Genomic DNA, 12463 nt, shown 5'->3' with positions numbered 1-12463 from the left:
GTACCGACTTTCGTGGTTGCGGTAAAAGGTGGTGGGGTTCCGGTTGCCGGGGTGCTTGGCACTGGCAAGGCGGCCACGAGATACCTCGAGAAGCGAAAAGAAGGCGAAAAACTGGTTGTCCCCACCAGTCAAGGGAAGGAGTCACTCCGTTAAGAGTTCTCCTCGGTCGTCGGGAAAAGTGGTGAGACGGTTCAGCAGGGCTCCACCGGGTGGTGTCGTCGAAGCAGGTCGGCTCAGCTCTTCCCTCGTCGGATTCTTGGTCCTGTGGCGACTTCTGAAGTTCCAGTCCCCAAAGCCCTGCTTTTATGCAGCAAACCCCCATTCACCCAGCCTAGCTGTCACTCAAACATGCTAAGTGGTGAGCCGGCCGGCTCACCACTTGGGCCAATCAGGACGGAGTGCGACTTGAGTTACCAAGGTAACTCAGTCCAGGGTGCCTAAATCCCCCTCCACCCCTCCTAAGTACCCCAGACAGAGTGGCACCACTTTGGAGGGCTTCTGTGGAGAAGCCCGCCAAAAGTGGAACAAAGGGCTCCACTTTGGGTCAGAGTTACAGAGGCGAACGCCAACGCCATTTTAGAATCAAGTTTTGGCAAAAAATCCCAACCGGAGTTATAATAATAAATATATAAACCTGCGGTATGTTTAGGGCTACCGTAAATAAATAATTAAATGTGTTAGCCTAAAACAATGGGAAATCCCATAGGGAAATATTCGCGGTCGAATATAAAGAGTAGTTTCCACTGCCACCAGCCAAAACTCGATCAGGGGGGACGGAGACGTGCCCCCTCGACTAACAGACCCTGGGGCAATCGAATTGCCCCAGCCAGTACGTCCACAATATGATGGTTTGTACTGGTTCTGTTCAGGATTCAAGACTAGCAAAGTCTTTGGTGACTTTACATGCCCTGGGAGACAGTAGTCAGTCCCAGGGTATGGAGTCTATGTTGGGGAGTCCCTAGGACACCCCTGGGTCACGGCACAGAGGGTGCTGTGTAACCCACATCACAAAAATACATGAGGCCCTATGGAGTAAAAGACCCCATAGCCCATTCAACACAAGGTTTAACCAAGAAAACACACTTCAATATGTCCAAGAGTGAGGGTAAAAGAGTCTCACTCTTGGCAGGAGAAAAAAAGAAACCCCAGAAATCCAGCAAAGATGCTGGGGGACTCACTAGGTAGGGAAATTCAGCCTAAACAGAGAATTCTCCCTAACAACTGTTTTTAAGATGTGATGTGCCTGTTTTGTTCATGATATATGTGTAGCCTATTTCTGTATTGTTTTCCCAGCTGTGACTGTCCTTCCAGTTCAGGGATCCTGAGCTCCCCACCCCTCCTCATTTTACCCTTGGGGATAGGTGTTTTCCTTGCCTGCCACTTATTGGTCTACATTGTCTACTGTCTCTCCATTTGATGTGTCTGCGGCCATGTTCAAACTTGTCTGCCGCCCCTGGGCATCCAATTCCTGCTTTGTATTATTAAGGACATTCTGCCTCACTTTGTCCATCTGTTGCCAAAGCTGTGAACACTGCCTTGCTTATCAGGGTTATCCCCACTTCCCCAAGCATGCCACTGTTATCCTTCTGCTAAAAACAACTCCTTGGCCCCTTTGGTCCCAGCCGATCTCTCTCCTCCTTTTCTCTATGAAACTTCTGGAATACTTGGTCCGTTTTTTGCTCACCACACCTGCTCAATGCACCAGCACGGCCCCTCCAACTACTCAGATGTGGGTTTGTCTTTCTCTATTTAGTGATGCTTCTTGAGATACTGTTTTTAAGATGTGATGTGCCTGTTTTGTTCATGATATATTTGTAGCCTATTTCTGTATTGTTTTCCCAGCTGTGACTGTCCTTCCAGTTCAGGGATCCTGAGCTCCCCACCCCTCCTCATCTTACCCTTGGGGATAGGTGTTTCCCTTGCCTGCCACTTATTGGTCTACATTGTCTACTGTCTCTCCATTTGATGTGTCTGCGGCCATGTTCAAACTTGTCTGCCGCCCCTGGGCATCCAATTCCTGCTTTGTATTATTAAGGACATTCTGCCTCACTTTGTCCATCTGTTGCCAAAGCTGTGAACACTGCCTTGCTTATCAGGGTTAACCCCACTTCCCCAAGCATGCCACTGTTATCCTTCTGCTAAAAACAACTCCTTGGCCCCTTTGGTCCCAGCCGATCTCTCTCCTCCTTTTCTCTATGAAACTTCTGGAATACTTGGTCCGTTTTTTGCTCACCACACCTGCTCAATGCACCAGCAGGGCCCCTCCAACTACTCAGATGTGGGTTTGTCTTTCTCTATTTAGTGATGCTTCTTGAGATACTGTTTTTAAGATGTGATGTGCCTGTTTTGTTCATGATATATTTGTAGCCTATTTCTGTATTGTTTTCCCAGCTGTGACTGTCCTTCCAGTTCAGGGATCCTGAGCTCCCCACCCCTCCTCATCTTACCCTTGGGGATAGGTGTTTTCCTGCGTGCATAATGTGCCTATGGCCAATGTCCCTAGTCTTGCTTCCTGTGTATACACACTGCCTATGTGTAGGTAGTTGCATGGTTTTGCATGGCTCCCCTATGCTGTAGCCCTGTCCTTGGCTACATGCTCCTTCATTTAGAGGTGTGTGCACACTTTCACCTGTTCCTTGTGCACTTACCGCATCTGCCATCCAGATCCGCGGACTCTGCTCCTCAGCCGAAATAGCTCAGTTGGGAGAGCGTTAGACTGAAGATCTAAAGGTCCCTGGTTCGATCCCGGGTTTCAGCAGAACGTTTTGAACTTTGAGAGAACATATTTATTTACACTACCATTGACCTACCCACACCCCCTCGTAATTATAGAAAACGACACCACTGGCGCGAAAGAACTGAGGCACGAGAATAACAAACGTCGTCATGGGAGTCCCGACAGGGCGGCATAGCAAGACACTGCACGGGTGGTACTCGCACACCAGGTACCAATGACCCGGTGCGCCCCCCGCCCCCTCCTGCAAAGTCACACACCACAGAGTACTCCTGCTCCGCTGCTCGGCAACCTGTGTGGTGTGCCCGAAAGGGGGCGGGCGATGGCTGGCAGCCTATCAGATAGGCCCGTGGTGGCTGACTCCCCGCCTCCTCGGTGGGTGGCAGCCTATCAGACAAGTCAATTATTGCTCATGCGCCGCCTCCTTGAGTGAGTGAGGGACGGTGGCTGGCAGCCTAGCCGCCTCCTTGAGTGAGGGACGGTGGCTGGCAGCCTATCAGAGAGGGCTGTTGTGACTCATGCACCGCCTCCTCCGGTGAAGGGACGGAGACTGACACCCAATCAGAGAGGGACGTGACTGCTCACGGCCCGCCTCCTCTTTGGGAGGCTCTATGGGCAGCCTATAATAGCGCACTGTGACTGCTCACGCCCCGCCTCCTCTGTGGAAGGCTTTATGGGCAGCCTATAATAGCGCACTGTGACTGCTCACGCCCCGCCTCCTCTTTGGGAGGCTTTATGGGCAGCCTATGATAGCGCACCGTGGCTGCTCATGACCCGCCTCCTCTTCATATAGGGCTTTTCCGCTGGGAGCCCCAGCGGTCCTCGTTAGTATAGTGGTCAGTATCCACGCCTGTCACGCCTGTCACGCGGGAGACCGGGGTTCAATTCCCCGACGGGGAGAGTCACTTTTTCTTTTACAATTAAATGAATTGTAAAGTTATTTGTGTTTCTTTTCCACATTTCCTTTGCTCACAATGTACACACTCCCTGTACGATTGGATTGAGTTTATTTAGGGTTCTTACATGTGATTTCAGATTTGAACAACTTGGGATCTCGTTTGTCCAGGGCATTGGAGGGGGGGGGGTTGTAGTAAAGTCACTACATTCATTACCCCCCTCTCTCCGCCCTCCCCCCCACGGAGATTGTAGTCCGCGGACCATGCTCGCGTTTGGCCCTTGCTTTGGGGATTTTATGTGGGTGCATGTCGGCGAGATTCCTGCTGCTGTTGCCCAGGGGCATTATTATAACCTGGTGAAGCCCGCAGTGGAGTAAAGGGCGCGGCTGTTGTTGGCTGTGCGGCTGCTGCTGTGATCTTTCCTTACCTGCAAACCGCGACTTGCTCCGATTCGCGTCAGTCTAACGGCTGGAGCCGTTAGCAGTTGAAGCGAGCACCCTCTCTTCCTGGCTTGTCACGTGACTGGAGTCACGTGACCCCTTTTCTTGACCACACCTCCAGGAAGAACCATAAAAGCTGCACCCAGCGGCCCTTGCGGCGTGAAGCCCGCAGTGGAGTAAAGGGCGCGGCTGTTGTTGGCTGTGCGGCTGCTGCTGTGATCTTTCCTTACCTGCAAACCGCGACTTGCTCCGATTCGCGTCAGTCTAACGGCTGGAGCCGTTAGCAGTTGAAGCGAGCACCCTCTCTTCCTGGCTTGTCACGTGACTGGAGTCACGTGACCCCTTTTCTTGACCACACCTCCAGGAAGAACCATAAAAGCTGCACCCAGCGGCCCTTGCGGCGTGAAGCCCGCAGTGGAGTAAAGGGCGCGGCTGTTGTTGGCTGTGCGGCTGCTGCTGTGATCTTTCCTTACCTGCAAACCGCGACTTGCTCCGATTCGCGTCAGTCTAACGGCTGGAGCCGTTAGCAGTTGAAGCGAGCACCCTCTCTTCCTGGCTTGTCACGTGACTGGAGTCACGTGACCCCTTTTCTTGACCACACCTCCAGGAAGAACCATAAAAGCTGCACCCAGCGGCCCTTGCGGCGTGAAGCCCGCAGTGGAGTAAAGGGCGCGGCTGTTGTTGGCTGTTTGCGGCTGTGTGCGGTAAGTGTACGCTCCTAATATTATTTCTTATCCCACTGTTATTCTCCTCACTGAGTGATATAGCCACCAAATGGAGCCCATCAAACCTCGAACTCGCCTACAAGGCAAACTGGATGAAACGCTATCCATGGCAAATAATGGTCCTATCAAAACTGATACACAAGGGCAACGAACCCCGATTTTATCTTCCACTCCGCATGTATACTTAGCGTCTGAATTACAGCAAGCAGACCAGCAGGCCCAGCATATAACAGCACCTCAACAATCCCCTGGAAATCTAATGCCAGCAATACAGTTAATCCAGAAGATCGAGCCGGATTCTCTCTTCCCGCCACCTCCGCGTTCTCAACCTGCGGAAGTGCAAAGTAATTCTATTTGTGACGACCCCAGTTATTCACAAACTCTTAGGGATCGAGCGAAACTTGCAAAACAACAATGGCAATCTTCTTATTTATTAAACAAAACGACTGTCAATGACAAACCACAACCTCTCTCAGCTCGTACTGCACGATTATCGCTTGATATAACTGAAATCAATGCAATCATGGATTCCCAACAAAAAAGAGAAGACATTTTTGGAGCTAATCAGAATCCAACGATAGCTCCAAAAACAACCACTTCGACCCCAATTGTCTCTAAGGGTCTCTATGCACATACAAAAACTTCTCCAGAGAACATTCAAGATAATATAGTGCATGATTCGTTCTTACCTCCTAAGATGTCTGAAGGAACAGACGACTTTCAAGATCAACCAAATAGACTACCTACGACGATGTTGGAACTACAAAACTCGTTAGTCGCCGTACTCTCTATAGCTATGATCCCCTTTTTAAAATTACAAGAAGCAATGGTAGATTCTACCAAAGATCAAGCCACCTTATTGGCAATGATTATGACCAAGCAAACGTATTTAGAAAGTTTCATTGGAACTATCCAAGAACGTCTAAATCATGAAGCAGAAACATCGCGTATATGGCAAAGTCGACTGGCAGAAATCGCAAGACAAGATCGTGCCGATAAACAAAATCTAATGGAGACTGTATCCTCCATCACAAAAAGAATGTTAGATGAAAAAATAAAGAAACAATCGCTAGTGCTGCCCCCTTCTGCAGATCTAGCAAAACAATCTCAAACTATTGATACCACTGTACAAACTGACGATCCAAAAACAGAACAACGGCCCAATCGGGAAGTACATCCAATCAACAACGGTACAACAAATTCAAATCATATGATGCCTACTCCTAACTCTGAACCGCCGGCATGTATCCCTTTTGACATCTTTGATTTGACTAAACGAGGCTCAGTGGGAATATCATCTCTTCCAAAAACAAACAAAAAGAAACCCACAAAAAAAATCCAATCGGGCTCCCGGGCCTTTTTAAGAAAAATCCAATTTGTACAAAAATCCGTGCAAGAAAACACAATCAAGACCGGAAGCGAAAAACAAAAAAAGGTTAACTCTAGCAGCCTGCCAGCTGTTGTAGCCTCTACGTCAAGTCATACTGGACCAGCCTCATCCAATAAAGATATGGATATATTGCATTTGGAACCACTAGATGCACTACTGACAGTTATAAATCAAGATGCCTCTAATAAAACCACTGCTTCAGTAATCGATGGCGAGAATAACTCTGATGACGTTACAACTCCTGAAGTCATGACACATAAGACGTTCAGCTCTATAGATCCACAAGACGAGATCTTTCTTGTGCTGGACGAATGTAAAGAATCTTCTTTTGATTCTGCGGACTTGAGTTACACCTCTAAGGAATCCTCTACTATCTCTTTAGAATACTCAGAAGTATCCGAAGATGACGCAGGGTCACAGTCAGAAGTGAACCAAAAACCAAGAGACACCATGTCTCCCTCAGCTCAACCGGACCCAACACTGATTAGACCGACCTTTCTTAACTGGAAAACAAGGTCTCTTGCTTTCAGAATTTCTCTAGCTTCCTGCGCAGCAAGTAATGATGAGGCTGTAATATTGAATAGAACAAATGTATTACGCCTCCTAAATGCTATTCCACAAACAGCGGATATCAAATCGCGAGACATAGAAGTAATTCTATTTCCTAATAAAAACAAAATGGACTCTGTACAGATAGACTTCTATTCCGAAAAACTTATGAATCGTGTATTGTCTACCAAACAACAATTGAAAATCCTGGGATTTGAAGCTAAAGAAATTACTGTATCAAGCCTATCGGCTTTGAACAAATACACCCACAAACTTGCGATAATGGACTCTTATCATCATAATAAAACAAATGTGTACAACAAAACCTTAAAATATACTGAGGAAAATGCATTTTTTGATCGAAATGAATCTACAAAGAAACGCGGGCGATGGAGAGATTTAGAACGGTCCCTTGATACAAATGCACTATATAACGATCATCGGTCCGCGACCAAGAAAACATACTTATAACAATCAACAAGAAATCCAATACAACCGAGCGTGATTTCACTATGCTCGTGGAACACTCGAGGCCATAAACATCTTTTTAATGAAGGATCATCTGTGCTTTATGAAACTGAGATAATATGTTTACAAGAAACCTGGCTGAAAGAGGAAGTAGTTTGCGAAGGGTTTATTTCTATATCTAACCCTGCAATCTCCTCTCAACCTGGACGACCAGCCTCAGGTATGATGATCCTAGTGAAAATCAATCCATCTTGGAAAATTATAACGAGAAAGAACATCCATCCCTGGGCTCAGCTGGTGACCATTCTTATTTCAACTCTATTCACAGACCAAGATCAATGTAAGGATAATAACTACATCTCTATTTTCAATATATATTGGAATCCGTCAGCAATGAACGACCATAAATTCCTGGAATCCATACTGGACGAAATCGATAATATTGTTTCACTCAACCATGGAACGGTCTTTTTAATTGTAGGGGATTTCAACTTCCATTTATTTGACAAACAAGGCCAAAAACTGGACAGAAATGCTTTATCAGAGAGAGCAAAAAAATGGGTAAAAGAATTATCGATTCGTAACATCACATTAATCGATCCTGCAGTGGACAATAAAGGAATCCCGATGCCAACATGGTCCTGTAACAACACAAATTCTATTATTGACTACATTTTTTCTTCAGAGGGCCTGAAAACTCTAATAACTTCTACTGAAAATATTCCTCAAACTTCCAGTGATCACCACCAAATAAGAATCACATGGGACTCAGCAACTTTAAAATATCCACGAATAATTTTGCCACCTCTCGAGATTAATAATGCTCTCAATAGAATTCGCATTAAAAACCATCAAATACCTGACTTACTGTTAACTTTTAAAGATTCTATACTGCATGATCATGCTAAACTCAACTATAGTTGGATTCTCGAGAAATACCATCACCCATCACATAAAAAACACCAGCCTATTGTTTGTCACAAGCATCAATTCAATCTTGAAATTGCCCAAAAGAAAAAGAAGCTTCAAAAACAAATTAGACAATTAAAAAAATTGAAAGAACCTGACTGTGAGATCAAAATAAAAAAAGAAAAACAAAAATACACTAATTCAATTAAATCAATTAAAGCTCTAACTAAACAGAATGACGCTGAAGCAATTTTAGCAGCTCTAAAAGACCAAAACTCAAGGAACTTTTGGACTCTGCTGAATCCTGCTTCTAAAGTAACCGCCATGATCCAAGAAGTCGAAGCTCAAGAATGGACAAAGCATTTTACAACCTTGTACAACACCTATCCAAATGTGTCCCTAACTAATCAAACGCAAAATAAAGAACCCTGGAATCTCAACTGGGATGTGGAGGATATAAGAATTACCATCATGGAGCTGAATCCTTCCAGAGCACCGGGACCTGATGGTCTATCTAACGCTACCCTTAAAGCAAACCCGCAAGAATGGGCAGCCTTCTTTTTTCATCTCCTCCAACTGATAGATAAAACGAAACAAATTCCGCAAAGTTGGACTTCTGCTGTTTTGATTCCCATCTATAAAAATGGAGACCGCAAATCCCCTGCAAATTATAGACCCATAGCCCTGTTGGATCCCTTAGGCAAATTATTCGCAGGATATCTTGTTACAAAACTCACCAATTGGGCAATAGAAAACGACAAACGAGACCCAAGACAAACTGGCTTTATCAAGAAAGTTGGAACAAACGTGAACTTATTACTCCTGAACTTGATTAAACATGAGGCGATACAAAAAAAACATCAAATTTATGTAATCTTCATAGATTTAAAAATGGCCTTTGACTCAGTGAACAGGTCAAAGCTATGGTCCAAACTGACAGCCTGGGGTTGCCCAGATTCAATCTTGCACCCCATCAAGCAACTCTATTCAAATACCTCTGTTAGAGTTCGCCTAACGAACGACGGTACAGTTACTTCTCCAATTCAAACCTCTAATGGTCTGAAACAAGGATGCCCCTTGGCTGCATGCTTGTATAATCTGTATACATTTGACTTTAGCAAACAAATTCAAAACTCAGAAGCGAATCCTCCCAAAATCAATAACGAAACTGTTCAGACTTTAATTTATGCTGACGACATCATCATTCTGGATAAGACTATAGCGGGCTTACAAAAATCTCTAGATAAAACCCAAGAATTCATGCAGGAGAACGATCTAGTGATTAATTGTAACAAAACAAGGATGATGAGACTCGCCCCACAGAAAACCCACAAACCCAGCCTAAAAATACTCTTAGATGGAAATGAGATCGCCATGACAACATCGATGAAATACTTGGGTGCGATGATCAACTCCTCTGCAAATGAACAGGAATGGAAAAATTATTTAGAAGACAAAGCCAGATCTCTGGCCAGACAAGGCTGCTTTTTCCATAGGAAGTATGGCACATATTCTTTTAGACCAATAATAGCCTTTTACAAACAAAAAGTAATTCCTGTTCTATCGTATGCTTCTGAATCCCTTATCAACTACGAATCCATTAATTGGAATAGATATGAAGCGTTATTTTGGAGAAAAACTCTATCCCTTCCAAAGTCTTTTCCTATGGCAAGAATACGATTCGAACTAGCTCTCCAATCCATTATATCCATCGTTCTATGGAAGCAAATGGACCTTCTTAGAAAAATAATCACAAAAGATAAGATCCCGTCATTAGAAATATTGAGAGAAAAAAAAAACGCTTTTCATATCACAGCACTAATAAAATGGAGTTCTAAAATTAAAACGGAAATGCAAGCTGGCGATATATCTGAAGAAATGTTAATCAACAGACCTCAATATGTCAAACGCAAAATTCAGACGAACGACTGGATCCAAACCATCGGTGATCAAGACCAATACAAAAGACATCTAAAATGCCAAATAGAAACAAGAGCCTTACACGAATTACCTGCTTATCTAAACATCTTCCCGGATTGTCATATCCGTGACCTGTTCTTTCGATTTAGGCTAAATATCCTACCTACACAAGAGTATCAAGCTATGATGGATAAAACAAACAAAATAACATCATACTGCCGTTTTTGTAAAAGTGCAACCAACAAAGAAACTTTATTTCACTTGGTTATGAGTTGCACGGCCTTGAAAGAACAACGATCTCTACACAGAGACTATTTTGGTATATCAAATAAACAACTAACAACCAAAGAAAGATGGGACAATCTGTTAAGAGGTCAAGATCAAAAGTTAATTTTAACAATTATTAAATTCTGGATAGCTATTAACAAATGACATTTGAAATGATCGAAGGAAACAGAAACAAGGATTCTATGATGCTCCTACTTCATAATGTCATTTTGTCTAGTTTCTTTTGTCGTATTTTATTTATATTTCTTTTTAATAATTTTTTTAATGAAGAAATGAAAATGAAAAGTTTGTAAAATCAAACAAAACATTAAAAAAAAAAAAAAAAAAAAAAAAAAAAAAAAATAACCTGGAGATTACAGCCCACAGGCCCTTGCTAGTGCTCTTTAGGGGTCAAACTATGGTCTCCTCCCTGAGCTGACAGGTGCAAGGGCTGAGGTCCTCCCTGAGCTGACAGGTGCAAGGGCTGAGGTCCTCCCTGAACTGACAGGTGCAAGGGCTGAGGTCCTCCCTGAGCCGACAGGTGCAAGGGCTGAGGTCCTCCCTGAGCTGACAGGTGCAAGGGCTGAGGTCCTCCCTGAGCTGACAGGTGCAAGGGCTGAGGTCCTCCCTGAGCTGACAGGTGCAAGGGCTGAGGTCCTTCCTGAGCTGACAGGTGCAAGGGCTGAGGTCCTCCCTGAACTGACAGGTGCAAGGGCTGAGGTCCTCCCTGAACTGACAGGTGCAAGGGCTGGGGCTCTGCCTGAACTGACAGGTGCAAGGGCTGAGGTCCTCCCTGATCTGACAGGTGTAAGGGCTGGGGCTCTGCCTGAACTGAAAGGTGCAAGGGCTGAACCTCTGCCTGAGCTGACAGGTGCAAGGGCTGGGGCTCTGCCTGAACTGACCGGTGCAAGGGCTGAACCTCTGCCTGAGCTGACAGGTGCAAGGGCTGAGGCTCTGCCTGAACTGACAGGTGAAAGGGCTGAGGCTCTGCCTTAACGGAGAGGGGCAAGGGCTGAGGCTCTGCCTGAACTGAGAGGTGCAGAGGCTGAGGCTCTGCCTGAACTGAGAGGTGCAAGAGCTGAGGCTCTGCATGGACTGAGAGGTGCAAGAGCTGAGGCTCTGCCTGAACTGAGAGGGACAAGGGCTCAGGCTCTGCCTGAACGGAGAGGCGCAGGGGCTGAGGCTCTGCCTGAACGGAGAGGGGCAAGGCTGAGGCTCTGCCTGAACTGAAAGGTGCAAGAGCTGAGGCTCTGCCTGAACAGAGAGGTGCAGAGGCTGAGGCTCTGCATGAACTGAGAGGGGCAAGGCTGAGGCTCTGCCTGAACTGAGAGGTGCAAGGGCTGAGGCTCTGCCTGAACTGAGAGGTGCAAGGGCTGAGGCTCTGCCTGAACGGAGAGGTGCAAGGGCTGAGGCTCTGCCTGAACTGAGAGGTGCAAGAGCTGAGGCTCTGCCTGAACTGAGAGGTGCAGAGGCTGAGGTTCTGCCTGAACTGAGAGGGGCAAGGGCTGAGGCTCTGCCTGAACTGAGAGGGCAAGAGCTGAGGCTCTGCCTGAACGGAGAGGTGCAGAGGCTGAGGCTCTTCCTCAACTGAGAGGGGCAAGGCTGAGGCTCTGCCTGAACTGAGAGGTGCAAGAGCTGAGGCTCTGCCTGAACGGAGAGGAGCAGAGGCTGAGGCTCTGCCTGAACTGAGAGGTGCAAGAGCTGAGGCTCTGCCTGAACGGAGAGGTGCAGAGGCTGAGGCTCTGCCTGAACGGAAAGGTGCAGAGGCTGAGGCTCTGCCTGAACTGAGAGGGGCAAGACTGAGGCTCTGCCTGAACTGAGAGGTGCAAGAGCTGTGGCTCTGCATGAACGGAGAGGTGCAGAGGCTGAGGCTCTGCCTGAATGGAGAGGTGCAGAGGCTGAGGCTCTGCCTGAACTGAGAGGGGAAAGGCTGAGGCTCTGTCTGAACTGAGAGGTGCAAGAGCTGAGGCTCTGCCTGAACGGAGAGGTGCAGAGGCTGAGGCTCTGCCTGAACTGAGAGGTGCAAGAGCTGAGGCTCTGCCTGAATGGAGAGGTGCAGAGGCTGAGGCTCTGCCTGAACTGAGGGGGGCAAGGGCTGAGGCTCTGCCTGAACTGAGAGGTGCAAGAGCTGAGGCTCTGCCTGAACTGAGAGGTGCAGAGGCTGA

General features: G+C 46.6%; 1 non-coding gene across 1 annotated transcript; it reads left to right on the top strand.

The window, feature by feature from the left end:
- Positions 1 to 2685: 2685 nt before the first annotated feature.
- TRNAF-GAA (transfer RNA phenylalanine (anticodon GAA)) lies at positions 2686 to 2758 on the top strand. Its single transcript has one exon. It is a non-coding gene; the product is annotated as a tRNA-Phe (tRNA).
- The last annotated feature ends 9705 nt before the right edge of the window (positions 2759 to 12463 follow it).

This window comes from Ambystoma mexicanum, chromosome 10, assembly GCF_040938575.1.
Source record: "Ambystoma mexicanum isolate Mex_15411 chromosome 10, UKY_AmexF1_1, whole genome shotgun sequence".
Classification (NCBI taxonomy): Eukaryota; Metazoa; Chordata; class Amphibia; order Caudata; family Ambystomatidae; genus Ambystoma; species Ambystoma mexicanum.
The sequence above is the reverse complement of the archived record's forward strand: the minus strand, read 5'-3'. Positions and strand labels throughout refer to the sequence as shown.